This window comes from Talpa occidentalis, unplaced genomic scaffold (genome assembly GCF_014898055.3).
Source record: "Talpa occidentalis isolate TD23 unplaced genomic scaffold, MPIMG_talOcc4v2.1 talOcc4.5, whole genome shotgun sequence".
NCBI lineage: Eukaryota > Metazoa > Chordata > Mammalia > Eulipotyphla > Talpidae > Talpa > Talpa occidentalis.
Genome location: NW_023604861.1, coordinates 104,626,381 through 104,644,932, shown reverse-complemented (window position 1 = coordinate 104,644,932; position 18,552 = coordinate 104,626,381). Strand labels below are relative to the sequence as shown.

Here is an 18,552-nt window from a genome sequence, read left to right as displayed (position 1 = left end):
CCCAATTTTATTTTATTCTTTTATTGAGATAGCATTGGTTATAACATGACAGAAGTTTCAGGTGTACAGCTTTACATTTGGACACCTGTACACACTACAACCTATACATACTACGATCACCACCAAAAGTTTAGTTTCCATTTACTAGCAAGGAGTTGACCCCCTGAATCTGTTTTATTCATGCCTGACTCCATCCCGCTCTGGTAACCACCATTCTGTTGTCAAAGTATGAGTTTGTTTTTGTTTTTGTTTTTGCTTATTTGCTATGTTTCTTTTGAACAAACTCAATTTTAAATCCATGGTGGTTAATGCTTTGCAAAGCACTTCATGACCCTGTGACCTCTTGCGAGGTCACAGAGTGGGTACACAGAGAAGCTGGAACTCGGCACCCATGCCATCCTATAAGTTCCTTCAAATTGGACTTGGTGATTGTTCTCTGACAGAGGGTGAGGGCCCTCCAGTTGGCACAGGATGGCTCCAGAATGTACGGAGCATCAGACCTTTATTTCTTTTTTTAAAGGTTGAGTCCTTTTCTTTCTTTTTCTCTTTAAAGATTTATTTGTTTATTTTTGCATATAAGAACTGGGGTACAGGCCGCAGGTGCGGGGGGTGGGAGGATTTACCAGAGACAGAGTGGGGAACAGAACAGGCATTATTGACTGAAGTACACTGCTGAGGGGAGCAGCGGGAGAGGCAGGAGAAGTCTGCTGCGCCATGTGGGTTAGTTCCCTGGCCGGGGATCAAACTCAGGCCGTGGTGGTGACAGCACTGAGACTTAGCCCCTAGGCCACCAGGGAGGCCCCAACATCAGACCTTTCCTTATGCAGAGTCTGAGCCCACAGGTCTCTGGCACAGCCCACTGATACTTAAGGCAGTATCAGTGAAATGAATCAATTGATGATGGCTTTGCCCACTGTTAATGAGCTAACAGGGTCTACCTAAAATAACAAAATCACAGAAGAGTTGATTTGGTTCATTAAGTGAAAAACATAAAACCCAAGGGGGAAGTAAATTCACATAAACTGACTTTTTTTGAGTTGTACATTAAAATGATATTAGTGTCTAAAATCTTTAGAGAAGAGAAACATTCACTGAGTTCTATTGTTTTTTAAAGATAGATTTATTTACACAAGCACTGGGGTACAGGCCAGAGGTGCGGGAGGGTGAGAGAATTCACCAGAGACAGAGCAGAGAGCAGAACAGGCAGAAGGACTGAAGTACACTGCTGAGGGGAGCAGCAGGCGAGACAGGAGAGGTCTGCCTCGCCATGTGGGAATCTCCCTGGTTGGCTGGGAATCGAACCAGCACTGCAGAGGCTGCGGACAGCTTGACAGCGCTGCACTCAACCCGCTGCACCACCAGGGAGGCCCTGAATTCTATTTTTTAAAGAATTATTAAAACATTTTAAAAGTTATTTGTCACCTTGTGAGTTCTGAATCAAGCACTGCATAAATTTCACATGGACTAATTGCAAATGCGCCAGCCTGCATTTGACTTCTGTTGTTACACAAACATAGGCCACCTAGGCAGTGCTGACCTCTGTGAGAACCTTCCTCCTGGGGGAGAGGCTGCTCCTCCGAGGGGCTAAACAATCCTTAGAGACAGGAAAGCACCAGCCAGGCAGGACATGCCCTTGATAGGCAAACTAACCAGTCCAGAGCCAGACCTCCCCTCTTGGCCCACACACCCCAGGAGACAATATTTCTCTGCCTTAATCACAGCAGGGCCAGGTGCCAGCCAACCAAAGACCACCTCTATGGCCAAAGTCCACCCCAATTATACAAACTAGACCATCCTGTGATGTGCACCCTGCCCTGCCTCACTTTTCCCTCAGAAATTCCCCAAAAGGCTGTGGCCTAAGCTGCCCCCTATCTCCTGTATTCTTCCTCCTGACCACCCTGGTGCCTGCCCCAAGGGGCCCTTCTGGGCCTCTTGTCCCTATGCCCAATGAGTATAATAAACTGTTTTCCTATCCTATTTCTGTCTCCTCTAGTGGCTGCACTTAACCGACCTTATTATAAAAGAATACAAACTCTATGTTTGGATTTCTTCCTTTTCTAGGCCCCACTACACATTTTGTTTTCATGTTGTAAGAAAATATGGAATTAAAGTTGTTTCCAAATGATAATAATTTTCTTTATCAATATGAAATGTATACCCCACAATGCTGTTTTTGTTTGTGTCTTAACATGCATACCAGAAACTTTCTCCTTTGGCTCAGAGTTAACTGAACACAATTTAATCAGGCTAATGCCAGTGGTGCCTGTCACCTCACTGTAAACTGAAGTGATGACATTGCAAACCCCTGTGACCAGCAACGCCACCTAGGCAGTGCCATGGAGATGACAGCTGCCGAGGCTGACAGCTGTGGTCTAGGATGCATCCCAGGTTCAGAGATGCTAGAATAGAAAGAAACATGGGTCTTAGTACTGACAAAGTTTCCTTGTTTGATCATGTTTAGTCAGACTCTGGAAGCTTCTGCTGTATTCCTTGTAAAATCCAGTTTTAGCAACAGCCCTTAACGCTTGTTAAGTTCATTTAAGAAGAGCCATCATCCTTGATATCTAATCATCCTCAACCTCTAACCAGTTTCCTTATCTCCTCATCCTCCACTCCCTTCTCATATCCCCAAGTGTTATCTGGGCACCCTGGTGGCCTGCCCTCAGCAAGAATCCTAATAGGTTAGTTTAGCCAAACCCCATTTTACCCTCATTTTTTTTTTTTAACTGATTTTTCAACCACTGTCCCTCACCCTGTGCTTTGGTGATAAATCCTTACTTGCTCACACTGAATTAAATGGTCCTGAGAACAATCTGCCTTACCAGCTCATTTTACTCTCTCTCTCAGGATTTCAAACTCAAGTGCTCTGACCTGCTTCTGCCTGCTGATTCAGGCTCCAGCTGTTCTATATTGAGAGCCTCAGGCTAAGGCTTTAATCCTTGCTCTGCACCCATCCCTGAAGCTCTCCAAAAGGGCTCTTTACTTTGTGCAACTCTTATCCAGTGCCCCCTTATCCAGAGCAGTGCCAAGTCTCAGGAACCCCTGGGGGTGGTATGTCCTGAGTCAGCAACAGCAGGGGGCTCTGCACAGCAGTAGAACCCACCCCATCATGTGAGCAGTGCTGCTCCTTCATCACTATAAACAAGGTTCGCTGCAAGTTTCCTTGTCCAAGGAACAGCTATTTTTACAAATGATAAAAGACTTCCAATTAAGTATGGTATTAAGAAACAGAGATGGACACTATATTATGATTAAGGGCCTAATACAATAAGAAGAAATAACACTCATAAATGTATGTGCACCAAATGATGAAGCACTGTGGTGCATAAGACAAATAACAGAACTATAGAGACAGTGACCAAAACACGATATTACTAGGGGAATTTAATATTCTGCTCACTACAGCAGGGAGATGGAAGATGTCCCAGGCTAAAGGATGGGGAGGAGCAACATGGCTGTCCTGCCTAGAATGATATGTAAATTTAACACAATCTCCATTAAAATACCAGCAATGTTTTTCAAATAAATTGAACAAAAAATATTGAAATTTACATTGGAATCACAAAAGGCCTTGAATTGCCAAAGAAATCCTGAGAAAAAAGGAGAGAAATGGAGTTATGATATACCTGACTTCAAACTTTATTATAAACTATCGGTACTAAGAACAACATGGTATTGGTTCAAAAATAGACACAGGGATCCATGGACTAGAAGTGAAAACTCAGAAATAAATATAAAACACTTAAAAAAAAAACAGCGGGCATCAATAAACTTCATGAGGGCCCTGAAGTTAAGAGGGAGGCCAAAGGGACAAGAGGATACAGGAGATCGTGGTGGGGGAAAATATAAATAAATAAAGTGACCCAGAAGTGACCCCATTGCACTGTGTGCTGCAATGAAGAGGTTAACACTGGAAGGCGGCTTTGAAGGGCCACGGGCAGTGCTCCAGAATGGTCGGTGCTGGCGTGGGCTTTGCAGGGGGTTCTCACCAGCCACAGGCCTGGAGGAAGCCCAGAGCTTCCCAACCTCATTTTCCTGCTGCATGAAATATGAACAACGACCTTCAGGTCACCAGGAATGAAATGCAGCCTGCAAAGTGCTTAGCAGGGACGATCGTTGTTATTACCAGTATTGTTATGATGTTTTTCATCTTCTTCCTCCTCTCTGTCACCCTCCTCCTACTCCCCCACGTCCCAGGCTCAGTGACTCCTAAGGGTTTGGTCCTCTCATGCTGCCACCACAGGGGCTACTTCATTCACAGCATCGGTTACTCTTGACCTGCGGCCCTGCTGATGTTGGTTCTATGAGTTTTGGGAATTGATTTGTTTCTAGGGCGGCTGTAGCAAATTACCTCCAACTTGAGCAACTAAAGCCACAAAAAATTAGACTCTCACAGTTCTGGAGACCAGACGTCTGAAATCAAGCTTTCAGGTGGCCTTGTTCTCTCTGAAAACTCAAGGAAGCGTTGCCCATGGCTCTTGCAGCTGCCGCAGGGCTTGGCTCCCCGGGCTGTGGCTGCATTGCTCCAGTCTGCTTCATCATCTCATGGCTGCTCCTTCCTCTCTCTCTGTGTCCTTTCCTCTTCTTACATGGACACCTGTTGTTGGATTTCAGACGCGCCCTAATCCTAGGATGAGCTAGATTGCATCTGCAAAGACCAACATGATCACAATTGTGCACGGACATGAATTTGGGGGATGACACAGTACAGCCCCCCAGAGTCGTTTAAGTTCAGCACAGCATGTTCTCACCACAAAGAAGATCAGGATGTTCTATTATCTCCCACACTCACCCTCCAAAGGTCCCTCCTACACAGGGCGGTGTGGAGGGACCAGCTGAACTGCTGGTGACATCTTTACTGCAAACCAGGACACCAGACCATTTTGAAAATCCCCAAACTGCTAACTGTGCAAACTAATTTGAACAACAATCCTCTGGAGTTATTATGTATTGTTTCTCTTTTCTAAGAACAGTTTCTGGGTATGTTCTGGGAAAAAAAAAAAATAGTGCCCTTGGGTTCTAGGACTTGAAAAGAGCCCAACTGAAAACGAATTTTAAAAACTCCAAATTTTGGCAGCAGATATTTCATAATAATACAGTAGAACGCACCTAAAAGCCTCCTTGCTCTAGAATATTGCCATTTAGAAAACATTACTATTAAGAGAGCAATATAATATCTTAGTTTTTATTTTCTAAAACATTTCTTCCTTTCTCTCTCTCAAATGGAAACTCTGCCCCCCTTAAACCAGGTTCTATTCTCCCTCTCCCCCCATGCCCTGACTCTGGCAACCACCAATTCTGCTTGCTGTCTCCACACATCTGACTACTCCATGTAACTCACATTGTTTCCTCTCCACTCATATTTACGTTCTGGTAGGAGGGGGCTGCAGGGAGGAAAAGAGACTTGAGAAGAGAAGAGAGGGGCTTAGGATGATAAATCTGAATTAAGTTGATGATGATTTTAACTATTTTACTCAGTCTTGTTGGGGCCATGTATCAGCATTGTAGGAGGTATGATTTAACCCTTGCCACAAACCTAAAGGCAGAGGTTAATTCTACTAAAAGAGCTTGAACAACCTGCCTGCCAGTGTGGTAGGGCTAATATGTATTGAGTGGGTCTCTGATGACCCATCTAACTTTAAAACTGCCTGTCTTTTAGTCCTTGGAGTGGGGGACACGGAGGATATCATAACTCTTCTACTCCCTGGCTCACTGGCCAGGAACAGAATGACCACATGGAAGTGCCTGCCTCAGTCCCCAAGAGGTGGGATCTGTGATGGATACTGCACCCAATATTTCTATCACATTCAGAACAAAGAGCAGAGTAGGGAGAAGTGCCTGCAAATGCTCAGTCAAGTTCTCATTCTGGAGAAACCCGTAAATAGAAAGCAACCCTATCAGACACAGGGATGCCTTTCTGCCCAGCCTGGGACACAAAGGCTGTCAGGATGCCAGGCCCCCACACAGGCAACTTGCACAGCCCTCGGTGGGCCTTGTGGGGCACTTTCTGGTGTGCTAGTGGCTGATGACCCCTGTGTAGCCTTTGCACTTGGTCACCCCAATGACAGCAGTCATCTCATCCTGCCCAAACACTTGGTTCACGGGGACTTGCCACTCCAGTCACTTGTGGGTCGAGCCCAGCATTTTGGCCACCATGTCTGCTTCCACCTGGATCTCCTTCCGGAGGACCTTCTTCTGCAACAGAGGCAGCAGGTGCATCTGGCTGTGGGCGAGGACGCAGATGACCTTCTTCCTGCTGCTGACGTCCTTCTCCAGAGGCCTCTTGCCACCTTCATCCTGCCCCTTCGGGCAGCATTTGGTGAAAGCCTTCCTCTTAGATTGATGCCAGTTCTATGGAAGTGTCTTTTGCATTCATCATTGACAGGCTCTCTGCAAAGATGGTCTTAAAGGTACAGAGGCCACAAGGGCTTCCATGTAGCCCACTGTAGTGGCAGGAAGGGCACAGAGCAGCTTTTCTATGATCCGAGCAATGGGTGAAGGAGAGTCCTGGAGCCCTCGGTGGCTTTTTCAGGATTTTATTGAGCTTTTACCAGGTACTCGGCAAGAAGGGGTGCTAAGGATCTGGGAGACTGGCAGGCCTCACAGCCCCTGGGGAGCCTTCACTCTTTCTGGGCTCTCTGGTGTTCTCTTGTGGTCTCTGCTTCTCTGCTGGTTCTGCTCTTGTTCTGCTGTTGCTCTTTCTCATTCTGCTGGTTCCCCATGATGCTGCCCTTATAAGCCCAGTCTCAGCCCAGGTGTGCCGACCTATGCATGTCCACACCCGACTCCAGGCGTCCACCATCAGACATGCATGTGGGACCGCAGGGATCCATCATTAATGCTAATGGCAGGAGGGCAGAAAAGCCTGATAATTTTTCACTTACCCTACACCCACTATGCCCCCCACCACCATGGGCAGTGTCTCCACAATGATCCCAGCCTCCTGAAAGAGAAGCGAACCTCCTTCTCTTTTACCTTGGAAACTGGCCTAGCTACCTCCTGGGCAATGTGGGTCATGCCTGCCTTGCAGCCTAGGAAGGTGGTGAGGTGGACAGGCTTAGCGGAGTTATCCTTGGGGAAAACTTGTCACCTTCCCACGGTGCCGGTCGCCCTGCTTTCGAGGCAAGAAGCCCAAGGACCCATGTCTAGGAGCAGAGAACTTCCAGTGAGTCATACACAGCTCAGTCAAAAGCCACTGGTAGAGCGCTAATTTATATGCTTAAGCTTTCTGCGGCTAACATACTCATTTTTTTTCTAATAGGAAAAAAGGTAAGTTTAAACATGAATAGTATGTTTCAGTTTTCTACTATTTCTGTTTTGAACTTAAGATGTATAGAGGTGACAGGCAGGAATGGAATACAGAGACAGTGAAATGGAGGGAGATCGAGACCAGCAAACCTGCTATTTCAGGCATCCAAGACAGCAGCCAAATCCACTGCTCAATCAAGGGGCTGGAACTTAATACTATTCCTTATCAAGAAAGCCAATGTTCTAATTTAAACCTAGGGCCAAAATATTTCAATACCAGCTGCTCCAACTTCTAATAATTTCCAACATATTTTTATTGTTCAGATGTCTAATAACATCAAACACACATCTTCTTCAGCATGAGGAACACATTTAGTTCAAAAAAGCCAAGATGGAAAACATTTGAAGTACATGACCAAGTTACAGGAGTGAACCAGCCCCCAGGTTAGCAATTTCCATGTGGGTTTCCCCCAGATTCGGCTAAGAGAAGAGATTCGTTTGTCATAATGGAGGATCAGTTCAGGTTTCTTGAGATAATGTCTAACAATCAACCCAAACACATAAACCTGTTCTGAGTTAACCTCCTCTGGGTAACATTATACAAAGATCTGGAATGTATAGAAGATGATGACTTGGAAACAAAGATGGTTCTGGAAGAAGGCGTGTAGATGGCACAGTGTCTGCCTTTGCTTTTCTCACCTCTTCTCCCCGAGAAAACTCCTGTCTTCCAAGAATCCAAACACGCCCAAGATATTGTTTCCTTTCTTGAGTTCAAAAGCCCATAGACTGTCAACTCTTAGATATCTCACACCCAACACACCCAAACAGGAACTCAGCAACTTCACCCCATTTTCGGTATCTCCATCCCCAGAGCCAGTGTCCTTCCAGTTACCAAGCTGTCCTTGGCTTCTCCCTCCCCCTCACTCCCTGCCTCCAACCAACCACCTATTCTCCATCTTAGAAAACTCAAACAACAGCCTGTTTCTTTCTGTCCACACTGTCACTGCTTGCACTTGGGGTGCTCTCACCTCTCAACCAAGTTGCCGCAACCTACCATCCCTAAGGTGCCCCTCCTTACTCTGGCCACTGGCCACTTCTGCTGCAGCCATAATATTCCACAAAGGGAACAAGACAAGGTTGTCAAGCCATTATTGGCTTTCTGCTACTTGGGACAAAGTTCAAATTCCATACCATGATTTACACAGGTGCGTGAAATTCATTAGAAGGTTAGGAAATCAACTGGGGGATCATCACCAGCACTGAAAAAAACAGAACAGGAATGGAGCACTTCCTCATAAGGGGGAATGTGTGCACTGCTGTTTCCTACACACGTGTGTCCTGAGCTGTGACATAAGATACCTTTCTTACCATGGGTTGCAGTAAAGACGAGTTTCAAAAACACTGATAGACAAGGCTTTTCATGATCTGGTCCTCTATTCCCCCTTCCAACATTCTCAAGTCGCATGTGGTATCTCAAATACTTAACTATCTTACTTCCAGTCTATTGCCTGCATTGTTCTCTTTCCCTGAAGTTCACTGCTTGCCCTGCACCCACCCACCCTGTCCCACCCCGGACTGGCATGGTGAGTTCTTACTCTTCAGGTCTCAACTGCAATATCTGTCCCTTCTGGAAGCGCTCCTGGACCCTGAAGCAGGGCTAGGCTGCCCACCCCACAACATCCTGTCCATTCCCATTGCAGCACATATCACACTGCAGTGCGATCCCGTTTTATGTTTGTTTTCCTGCTGTTAACTCCATTAGGAGAGGAATTACATCTCTCCTTTCACCTCGACATACTGTAGAGTATGAACAAACACAAGCCCGTTCATTAATTCAAGGGATATTTACCAAGAGTTGCTTGAATGCCTCTGATGTACGAGATTCTGCGGACATACGAAAACAAACAAGGCAGAATTATTGCCTTGAAATCAGAGATAAAATATCCCTGATCTCTGCGGCAAGGTTTCTTCTCCCCCAAAGAATGGCTTACAGGCAGTTTCCACATCCTACAGCGAGATGCAAAGGATCGTGAAAGATTCCTTTGTGCCCCTAGTAAATATCAAACAAAACTCCTCCAGTTCACATGCCAGGTTTCAGCGTGTGACTTCCAGCACAGAAATCTCATATTACACATGAAATTTTTATACGAAAATTATATTTCTATCTTATATAAAATTTCATATGAAAATATGAAATAGATATGAAACCCATGATTTACTGAGAAATTTAATAATTTGCAGGAAAGATAAGGTGCCATTCCTTAGCTCCAAGGCAGGCAGAGGGTTTTATCAAGTTCCTAATGCACCTGGGAAAGGCTACATCATAAATAGCAGTTATTCACGCCTCATTAATTCATATTTATTCTTTTAATGAATTCCTTTTAATCTTTTCTGAAATAAAATAATGCTGGGTGGGAAGCGAAGGAACTTGAGAGTTCCAGCCCCTGGCAATAGGCATTTGAGATGATTAGAGGAAGAAGCGGGTCTGAGAAGACAGGCCCCCCACTTATGCCTCTTTGCAGTGCAGACCTACGGCTTGGCTCAGCAGTCCCAGCCCCAGCACCAGTCTTACCCTGTTTTGGCCTGTCTGGCTTGCCCTGGCCAAGGTACTTCATTTTCCTAAATCACATGAGCTGCACAGAGGGTCAGCAGAGCATGGAAGGATGATGACAAACAACTTGGAGGCTAACTCTGTAGGTTCTCGACCCTGGGGAGCACAGCAGTGAGGGCAGTGAGGGAAACTTCTGCAGTGACATAAGTGGGTTCTCCAAAACAGAGAGGGAGTCCTCTACCTCCCCCAGAAAGCTTCCCTAGGTGGGGCCTGAACTGGGGTGAGGAAGCAGCATGAAGCAACTGTCACAGTTGCAACCGACTAGGTTTGTGAAAAGTTAGACAGTCCAAGATTAGGGAAATAAAAAGGACTTTTCAAAACCATTAAGTCATATGGTATACTCCTGTTTACATTTGATTCCTTTTCTTTTTCCTTTATGTATATTTTGAGCTTCTGGGGCTGGCAAAATATTCTACCAACACCGCCTCCCACCCCCAATAAAAATGGTTTCTTCAGTGACAACATCAGTTTGAGAAAATAATTCAAGGAGTGAGTAACTCCTGCCTTATTATTCCCTTCAGCCTTCAAATCATTCTGCTTATCTGATGGAAATGTGCCCAGGAGCATCCCAAGACAGAGTGTTCTCTATTTCCTGACATGCTGGAAGACAGGAAGGAAATGAGGGAGAAGGCCAAGCCAGCTGGACCCAGGGAAATTGAATACCCATCATCTTTGTTCAAAATAATTTTAACTGATACCTTTGAGAAAACTAATATGAACCATGTGAGGGAGCCTTTGCGTCTCTGCAGACATTTAATATAAAACATGCACCAAATAGTCAACAGGCTTCGAAAGAAAGGTAGTTTGTTTTCCTCAGAGAAAGTCTAGAGGTCAGATTTCCATGGCGTTTCTATAAGACAGGGGGGGTAGGTTGTATTGTGGGAGTTGAAAGGTGGGTAGGGGTCCCTCCAGTTCACCAAGGTGAGTGAAAGTGGTGAATTATATGTCAACTTGATTGGGCCACAGCACCCAGATATTCCTCTAACATTATCGAGACGTTTTTCTGAAGGTGTTCCCTGCATGAGATTAACAATTAAGTCAGTAGAATTTGAGTAAAACAGATGATCTTCCATGTGGGTAGGTCTCTTCCAGTTAGTCAAAGGACTTAAAAGAAAAAAACTGAGGTTCTCCCATACCCCAAATAAGGAATTCTGCCTTCAGACCACCCTCAAATTAAAAGTGCAGCATCAATTCTTGCCTGGGTATCCAACCTGGGTCAGCCTGTCATTGTGCCTTGTAGAATTTAGACTCATCTGCCCCTACAATAACATAACCAGTTCCTTAAAATCTCTTTCTGTCTCTCTTCACATGTGTGTTCACACAAACACACACACACACACACACACACACCCTATTGGTCTGTTTCTCTGGAGAACCCTGAACATGTGAACATCCCCCACTGCTCCCCAAAACTTAGGTATGAAGAAAGTGGTTAATGTAAACAAGGAGCCAAGGCCAAGGAAGGGGCTGGCCTGATAATTACAGACAATTACTGATCTTCCTGAGTATTTGCTGATAGGGTTGGGTAGAGTTGGGCCAACATCTAAGTAGTGAGACTAAAAAAAATCTTGTGCCCACTCCAAGCTAGAGGATGGCAAGCTGGCCTGAAACACTCAGGGCCACACATCTACCTACCCATTCATTTACATAATAAATTTTGACTTTATGGTACTCTAAAGGCAATGTGGACTTAGCAGTGAGCAAAGCAGATCCTGCTTTTCTAGAGCTTCCAGATTTTGGAGAGGAAGTGACCAAAAGCAACAAAAAAAAAAAAAGCCAAATAGATAAATCATAATGGGAAGGTATTAAAATAAAGTGAAGGACAGAGTTGGATGGACTGCTTATCTTGAAGATCTTCTATGTGGCTGACACTGTGCCACAGACAGTAAAAGAAATACAAGTTTTGCTGTCAAGATGGTTAGAGTCTCCAGTGGGAGGCCAGCCAGTTAGTAAGTGGCTAAACCCTGGAAAGGGATCCTGCAGCATCCCATGAGGCCATCAAGGGATCTTGGGCCCTTGGAAATCATTCCTGGAGAAAAGTCATTTAAGCTTCACAAAAGCTGTGTCCCTCCTCAGGCCTTCCTTTTAAGCGGGGGTTTGTGCCCCTGTGAAGCCCTCCCAGGTAGGCTTATGGGGGCTCCAGTTTGAAACAGACACCCTCACAGGGCACTGTTTCTGGAAGTCTCTCCGCCTACTGAGTTAATTCAGCCCCAAGGGCTGGCTCCTCTCTTGATTTAGATCCACAGAACTCTGTTGTGTTTAGTGTAAGATGTGAAAACAGCTCTGGCCTATATAGAAAAGCCGAGTTCCCTGTAGGAGTTGGGGAAGAGCAAGGGACTAAAACTGAGGTCCCAAGGGAGGGAAAATCAAGCTGGATTTCCACTTGCAGAGACCAGCTAGTCAAACTACTGTGGTCTCTCTTGCCTATGAAGACTCCAGAAATCCCCAGCGCGATGCCTGGGGCTGGCTTTGGGGTACTAGGACTTCTAAGCTAAAAAGAAAATGTTTTCCATTGCCAATGGTTTAATGGAAACAAGGACACTGCACACGCATGCACACACCACCATTGTTCCTGCAGCTGAAGGGTGAGGCTGGGGCCAGGATTAGTAACGTTGGTGATTTGTGCGTCTTCCCCTGTGTCCTTTCATTTTGCTCCCTCTAATTCGTCACCCATGCCCTCAATGTCCCCCTTTCTCTCCTACTCTCCATTTCTCCCTAGACCACAGCCACAGGGTTGGTTACTGTCTGAATGAGCATATTAAAGGCTGTGGAATTCTGCATGGAGGAATCCTTGTAACTTGCTTCACTCAGATTTTCCAAATCCCATTGGACCCAGGAATACTTGATCCCTATACTACATCTCCCAAGACTTTGTGTCACAGAATAGTCCTGACTTCTCTCTGGGAGGCCTGTGGCACTGCACTCTGTCCTGTCTGGAATGCCTGCCTGGGGTGTGGCCCAGGGTGTGGCTGCCTCCTGTTGCTGCACCACAGTGCAGGGCTCAGACCTGGGGACATTTCCGTGTCAGGAAGAAACACTTGCTCCTTGGATGAGGAGGGAAAATGGGCTGAGAGAAACTTCTTCTATCCAAATGCCCACAAGGAGAGACATAGGAGTCGCCCACTGCCAGAGTCACCTGTCTCTGCATACATAGTCCCTTTGCCCCGTCCGCTCTCCCAGAAGGAATGGACTCACTCACTCAACCCGCTGCTAGGGGCATGTTCGTAGCCACCCTCTACAGGGAATGTGAGCAAACATACATCAACCGGTTGGGGACTTTTTATTGCTTTTAATCAACACCTTTTCGCAGTGGCCCCAGGAAGCTCTCACACCACAGAGGGCAGGTGTGAGCGTCATTCTGGGCAGTGCTGGAAGGCGCCTGCCGTCCTAAAGACTCGCATGCTCTTCCTCACACAGCTGTTTTGAGCTGTTCCCTTGGAGGATTCCAACTGCATTTTCTTTCCCTTTCTGCTCCGCCCAAACTTTTTTTTTTTTTTTTTTTGTAGGGATACATGAAATAAGGCACACTCCAGCCCCAGGCCACTGACATGTCCCTGCCATCACCAGACTCTTTCCTACACTGTGTGAAGTTTGGTGTCCTAATCTCTAAATGACACTCATTCAACTGTATTTAACCAGCACGTTCATTTAGGTTTCTACTTATTTACATACATAGTTAGCTCTGCAACTGGTGTTTATTGTGCTAGACAGTGTTCTAGAGGCTGGGAATTCCATGGGGAATAAAATTGTCTGACCCTCCGCCTTTGCAGATCTAGACAATAATACACAGATAAATGATAAATAAAACAAATAAATATGAAAACGACAGTAGGACGGTGGAAAGTGCTATGAAGAAAAATTAAACAGGAGCTGGGAGGCTTGTAGAGGGGCTGGGTCTGCTGAACCGGGTGGTTGTCTAAAAAGCTGTGTAAGTAGGTTGATTGGGTGACACTTAGTGAGGGAAGGGGGGGGTCTTGTGGGCCGATGGGCCGCAGGTGCTGTGGAAATGGCCGAAGCCTCGCATTTGACCTTTTCATGTTTAGTTGGCATCGATAATGACATCATCTATCTCTTTTGCAAATAGGCACATGAACAAATGCACACTCTTCTATGTATATAGAGAAAGAATCGTGTGCTTTAAAATAATTCCTTATCTCAGCAGATAAACTAAAACCTTATCCTTGCCTAAACATGTGTGTGTTTTCTTTGGGTACATATGTCACCTTTGAAACACAGAAAGCGCCCCATGGAGACACTTTTTCTAACTTTGCCTACACGGCAGCTTTATGAGAGACAGGAATGAAAGAGGAAGGGATCTCCTCAGCACCCACACTTCCCAGTGGAAAACAGGGAGGCCCAGCACACCGCCAGTGCCTCAGCGGGAGGCACCAGGGTAGTCAGGAGGAAGAATACAGGAGAGAGGGGGACAGCTTAGGCCACAGCCTTTTGAGGAATTTCTGAGGGAAGTGAGGCAGGGCAGGGCACACATCACAGGATGGACCAGTTTGTATAATTTGGGGGGGCTTTGGCCATAGGGGTGGTCTTTGGTTGGCTGGCGCCTGGCCCTGCTGTGATTAAGGCAGAGAAATATTGTCTCCTGGGGTGTGTGGGCCAAGAGGGGAGGTCTGGCTCTGGACTGGTTAGTTTGCCTATCAAGGACATGTCCTGCCTGGCTGGTGCTTTCCAGTCTCTTAGGGTTGTTAAGCCCCTTGGAAGGGCAGCCTCTCTCCCAGTAGGAAGGATTTTAAAGATGGCAACACGTCATAAGATACAAAAAGTAAATATAGACAATGCATACATAAAAGGAACTTCTAGCATATGAGTTCTACATAACTTCCATTGCTTCCTTCTATCCTGTTCTTACTAGAGACTCATTGGCCACCATCTGCCCATCCACCCAGGCTCGCCAGTGGGATAACACAGGATGCACTTATTTAGCACACTGCCTGGTACATTGCAGTTGCTCTGGTTAGTTTTCTTATTGTTGCTCACCGCTTTCTTAAACCCAAATGATTAACATAAAAGAACTACTTCATAGTCCATACTGCTGAAGAATTGTGCATGCATCACCACTGAGGGTACAGCCAGTGTCCACCACAATCTGTTTTCATTCTGGGGAGCACAAGAGAACATCAGCCTCTTCACTCCTTATTTGTCTCTTAGTCCTGGGAGATCCATCAGGACCCTCTACCGAAAGGAAAAAATTACAGTGATTTTTGTACGAGGCAGCTTGAACTTGCTTTCCTGTTGCTTTTAAACTAACTTGCAGCTCAAACTGATGTGAAATCTCTGCATGTCAGATATTTTTCTCCTAATTGATAAGAAAGTACCCCAAAATAGATCTGTCATCTGACAAATTCTGGAACTAATTGCCTTACACATCTCAGGCTGTGACATGTGACCGGCATGCTCCCTCCACTCAATGGTTTCCAAGGAAATGAAGTGAACACAGTAGAGACTAACGATGCCTTCTGAATCCCAGTTCTCTGCAACAGGTACAGAGCCTGGGGCAAATCCTGAGACTGTTGTTTCCTGCTCGCCCCAACCTTCTGCCTGAAGTGCAAAAGTCTCAATCAAAGATTAAACAAATACTCAGCCAACCATCACAAATTAATCAGTATCTACACTAACCCCATACTTCTAAATGCCTGTTGGGGTTGTATACAAAACACAGGGACATTAAAAACTCCAAACCAAAAAGTTTTTTTTTTTTATAATAAATTTTATTGTTATATTCCCCATACAATTGCAGCCCCCTCATTCTGACCCCAATCCCTCCCCTCCCGCCCCTGCCCCCCTAAAATTGTCTCTGGTTCATAGTTTTTTGTTGATTTTGATTTTCACTTTCTTATAGTTATTCATTTTCCTGGTCCCTTATTTAAGTTTTCTAGATTCCTGCTATGAGTGAGACCATCCGGTATTTTTCTTTTTCTTTTTGGCTTATTTCGCTGAGCATGATCCCTTCCAGCGCCATCCATGTTGCTGCAAATTGCATGTGTTTATCTTTTTTGAATGCTGAGTAATATTCCATGGTGTATATGTACCACATCTTCTTGATCCAGTCATCTATTTTGGGGCATTTGGGTTGTTTCCAAAGCTTAGCTATTGTAAACAGTGCTGCTATAAACATAGGGGTGCAGGTGTTCTTTGGAATTGATGTTTCTGTGTCCTTTGGGTAAATACCTAGGAGTGGAATTGCTGGATCATATGGAAGCTCTATGTTTAGTAGGTCCAGAAATCTCCACACAGCTTTCCACAGTGGTTGGACCAGTTTGCACTCCCACCAACAGTGCAGAAGAGTTCCTTTTTCTCCACACCCTCGCCAGCATTTGTTGTTGCTAGTTTTTTTAATATGTGCCATTCTCACTGGTGTAAGATGGTATCTCATGGTAGTTTTGATTTGCATTTCCCTGATGGCAAGTGATGTTGAACATTTTTTCATATGCCTGTTGGCCATTTGCATTTCCTCTTCAGAGAAGTTTCTTTTTAGCTCTTCTGCCCATTTTTTGACTGGATTCTTTTCTTTGTTGTTGTTGAGTCTCATCAGCTCTTTGCAGATTTTTGTGATCAGTCCTTTATCATTAGTGTTGGGTGCAAAAATGTTCTCCCAGTTGGTGGGGTTTCTCTTTGTTTTTGTTATTGTCTCTTTTGCTGTGCAGAAGCTCTTTAATTTGATGTAGTCCCAGCTGTTTATCTTTGCCTTCACTATCACTGCTTTGGGTGATGTGTCTGTAAAGATGTCTTTGATGTGCAAATCACGTAGTGTTTCGCCTATATTTCCTTCTATATATTTTATCGTTTCAGGTCTTATGTCTAGTTCTTTAATCCATTTTGAGTTGATTTTTGTGTATGGTGTGAGGTAGTGGTCAAGCTTCATTCTTTTGCATGTAGCGACCCAGTTTTCCCAGCACCATTTATTGAACAAACTTTCTTTGCTCCAATGCATAGTCTTTGCTCCTTTGTCAAAGATTAGTTGACCATAAATCTGTGGGTTTATTTCTGGATTTTCTATTCGATTCCATTGGTCTGTATGTCTGTTCTTGTTCCAATACCATGCAGTTTTGATGATTATGGCTTTGTAGTAGAGTTTGAAGTCTGGGAGTGTGATGCCTCCATTCCCTTCTTTTTTTTTCAGGAGAGCTTTGGCTATTCGGGGTTTTTTGTGATTCCATATGAATTTCATCAATAATTGTTCTATTTCTTTGAAGAATGACATTGAAATTTTGATTGGAATAGCATTGAATCTGTATATTGCTTTTGGAAGGATGGCCATTTTAATAATGTTTATTCTTCCAATCCACGAGCAGGGGATGTCTCTCCATTTCTTTGTGTCTTCTTCTATTTCTTTTAACAGTGTTTTATAGTTTTCTTTGTATAGGTCCTTTACCTCTTTTGTTAGATTTATTCCCAAATATTTGATTTTTTTTGTTTCAATAACAAAAGGGATGGTTTTTTTGATTTCTTCTTCTTCAGATTTATTGTTTGTGTATAGGAAGGCTACTGACTTTTGCGTGTTGATTTTGTATCCTGCCACTTTACTGAACTGATTGATGAGTTGAATTAGCTTTTCTGTGGAGTTTTTGGGGTTCTCTATGTATAATATCATATCGTCTGCAAATAGTGATAGTTTGACTTCTTCTTTTCCTATTTGGATTCCTTGGATGTGTTTCTCTTGTCTTATTGCCCTGGCTAGGACTTCCAGTATTATATTGAAAAGCAGTGGTGAGAGTGGATATCCTTGTCTTGTTCCAGATCTTAATGGAATTGCTTTCAGCTTTTCACCATTGAGAATGATACTGGCTGTTGGCTTGTCATAGATGGCCTTTATGATGTTGAGGTATGTTCCTTGTATCCCAAGAATTTCAAGGGCTTTTATCATGAATGGGTGTTGCACTTTGTCGAAAGCTTTCTCAGCATCTATTGATATTATCATATGGTTTTTATATTTCTTTTTGTTGATGTGTTGGATAACGTTGATTGATTTTCGGATGTTAAACCATCCTTGTGCCCCTGGAATGAATCCTACTTGGTCGTGGTGAATTATCTTATGGATACATTGTTGGATTCTGATGGCTAAAATTTTGAGGATTTTTGCATCAGTGTTCATTAGGGAGTTTGGCCTGTAGTTTTCCTTTTTTGTGTTGTCCTTGTTCGGTTTTGGTATTAGTGTAATGTTGGCTTCATAGAACGTGTTTGGTATTGTCCCTTCCTTCTCAATTTTTTGGAAGAGTTTGTGAAGGATAGGCACTAATTCATCTCTGAATGTTTGGTAGAATTCATTTGTAAATCCATCAGGTCCTGGGCTTTTGTTTTTGGGGAGGTTTTTGATTACCATTTCAATTTTGCTGCTTGTAATTGGTCTGTTTAGGTGTTCTATTTCTTCTTTATCTAGCTTTGGGTGATTGTAGAGTTGTAGGAATTTGTCCATCTCCTCTAGATTGTTAAACTTGTTTCCATATAACTGTTCATAGTAGTTACTGATTATTCTTTTGATTTCTGCTGTGTCCGTTGTGATTTCTCCTCTTTCATTGATGATCCTGTTTATTTGTGCTTTCTCCCTTTTTTCCTTTGTGAGCCTGGCTAGGGGTTTGTCTATTTTATTGATTTTTTCAAAGAACCAGCTCTTGGTTTCATTGATCTTTTGGATTGTTTTTTTAGTTTCAATTTCATTTATTTCTGCTTTGCAAACCAAA

At 44.3% G+C, this 18,552-nt stretch overlaps 1 protein-coding gene and 1 pseudogene across 7 annotated transcripts in view; both read right to left on the bottom strand.

Annotated features, from left to right (window-relative positions):
• GPR45 (G protein-coupled receptor 45) overlaps positions 1-18,552 on the bottom strand; it is a 61,936-nt gene that overhangs the window by 12,661 nt on the left and 30,723 nt on the right. The window lies entirely within an intron of this gene.
• On the bottom strand, positions 3,575-6,547 carry LOC119258630 (60S ribosomal protein L3-like; annotated as a pseudogene).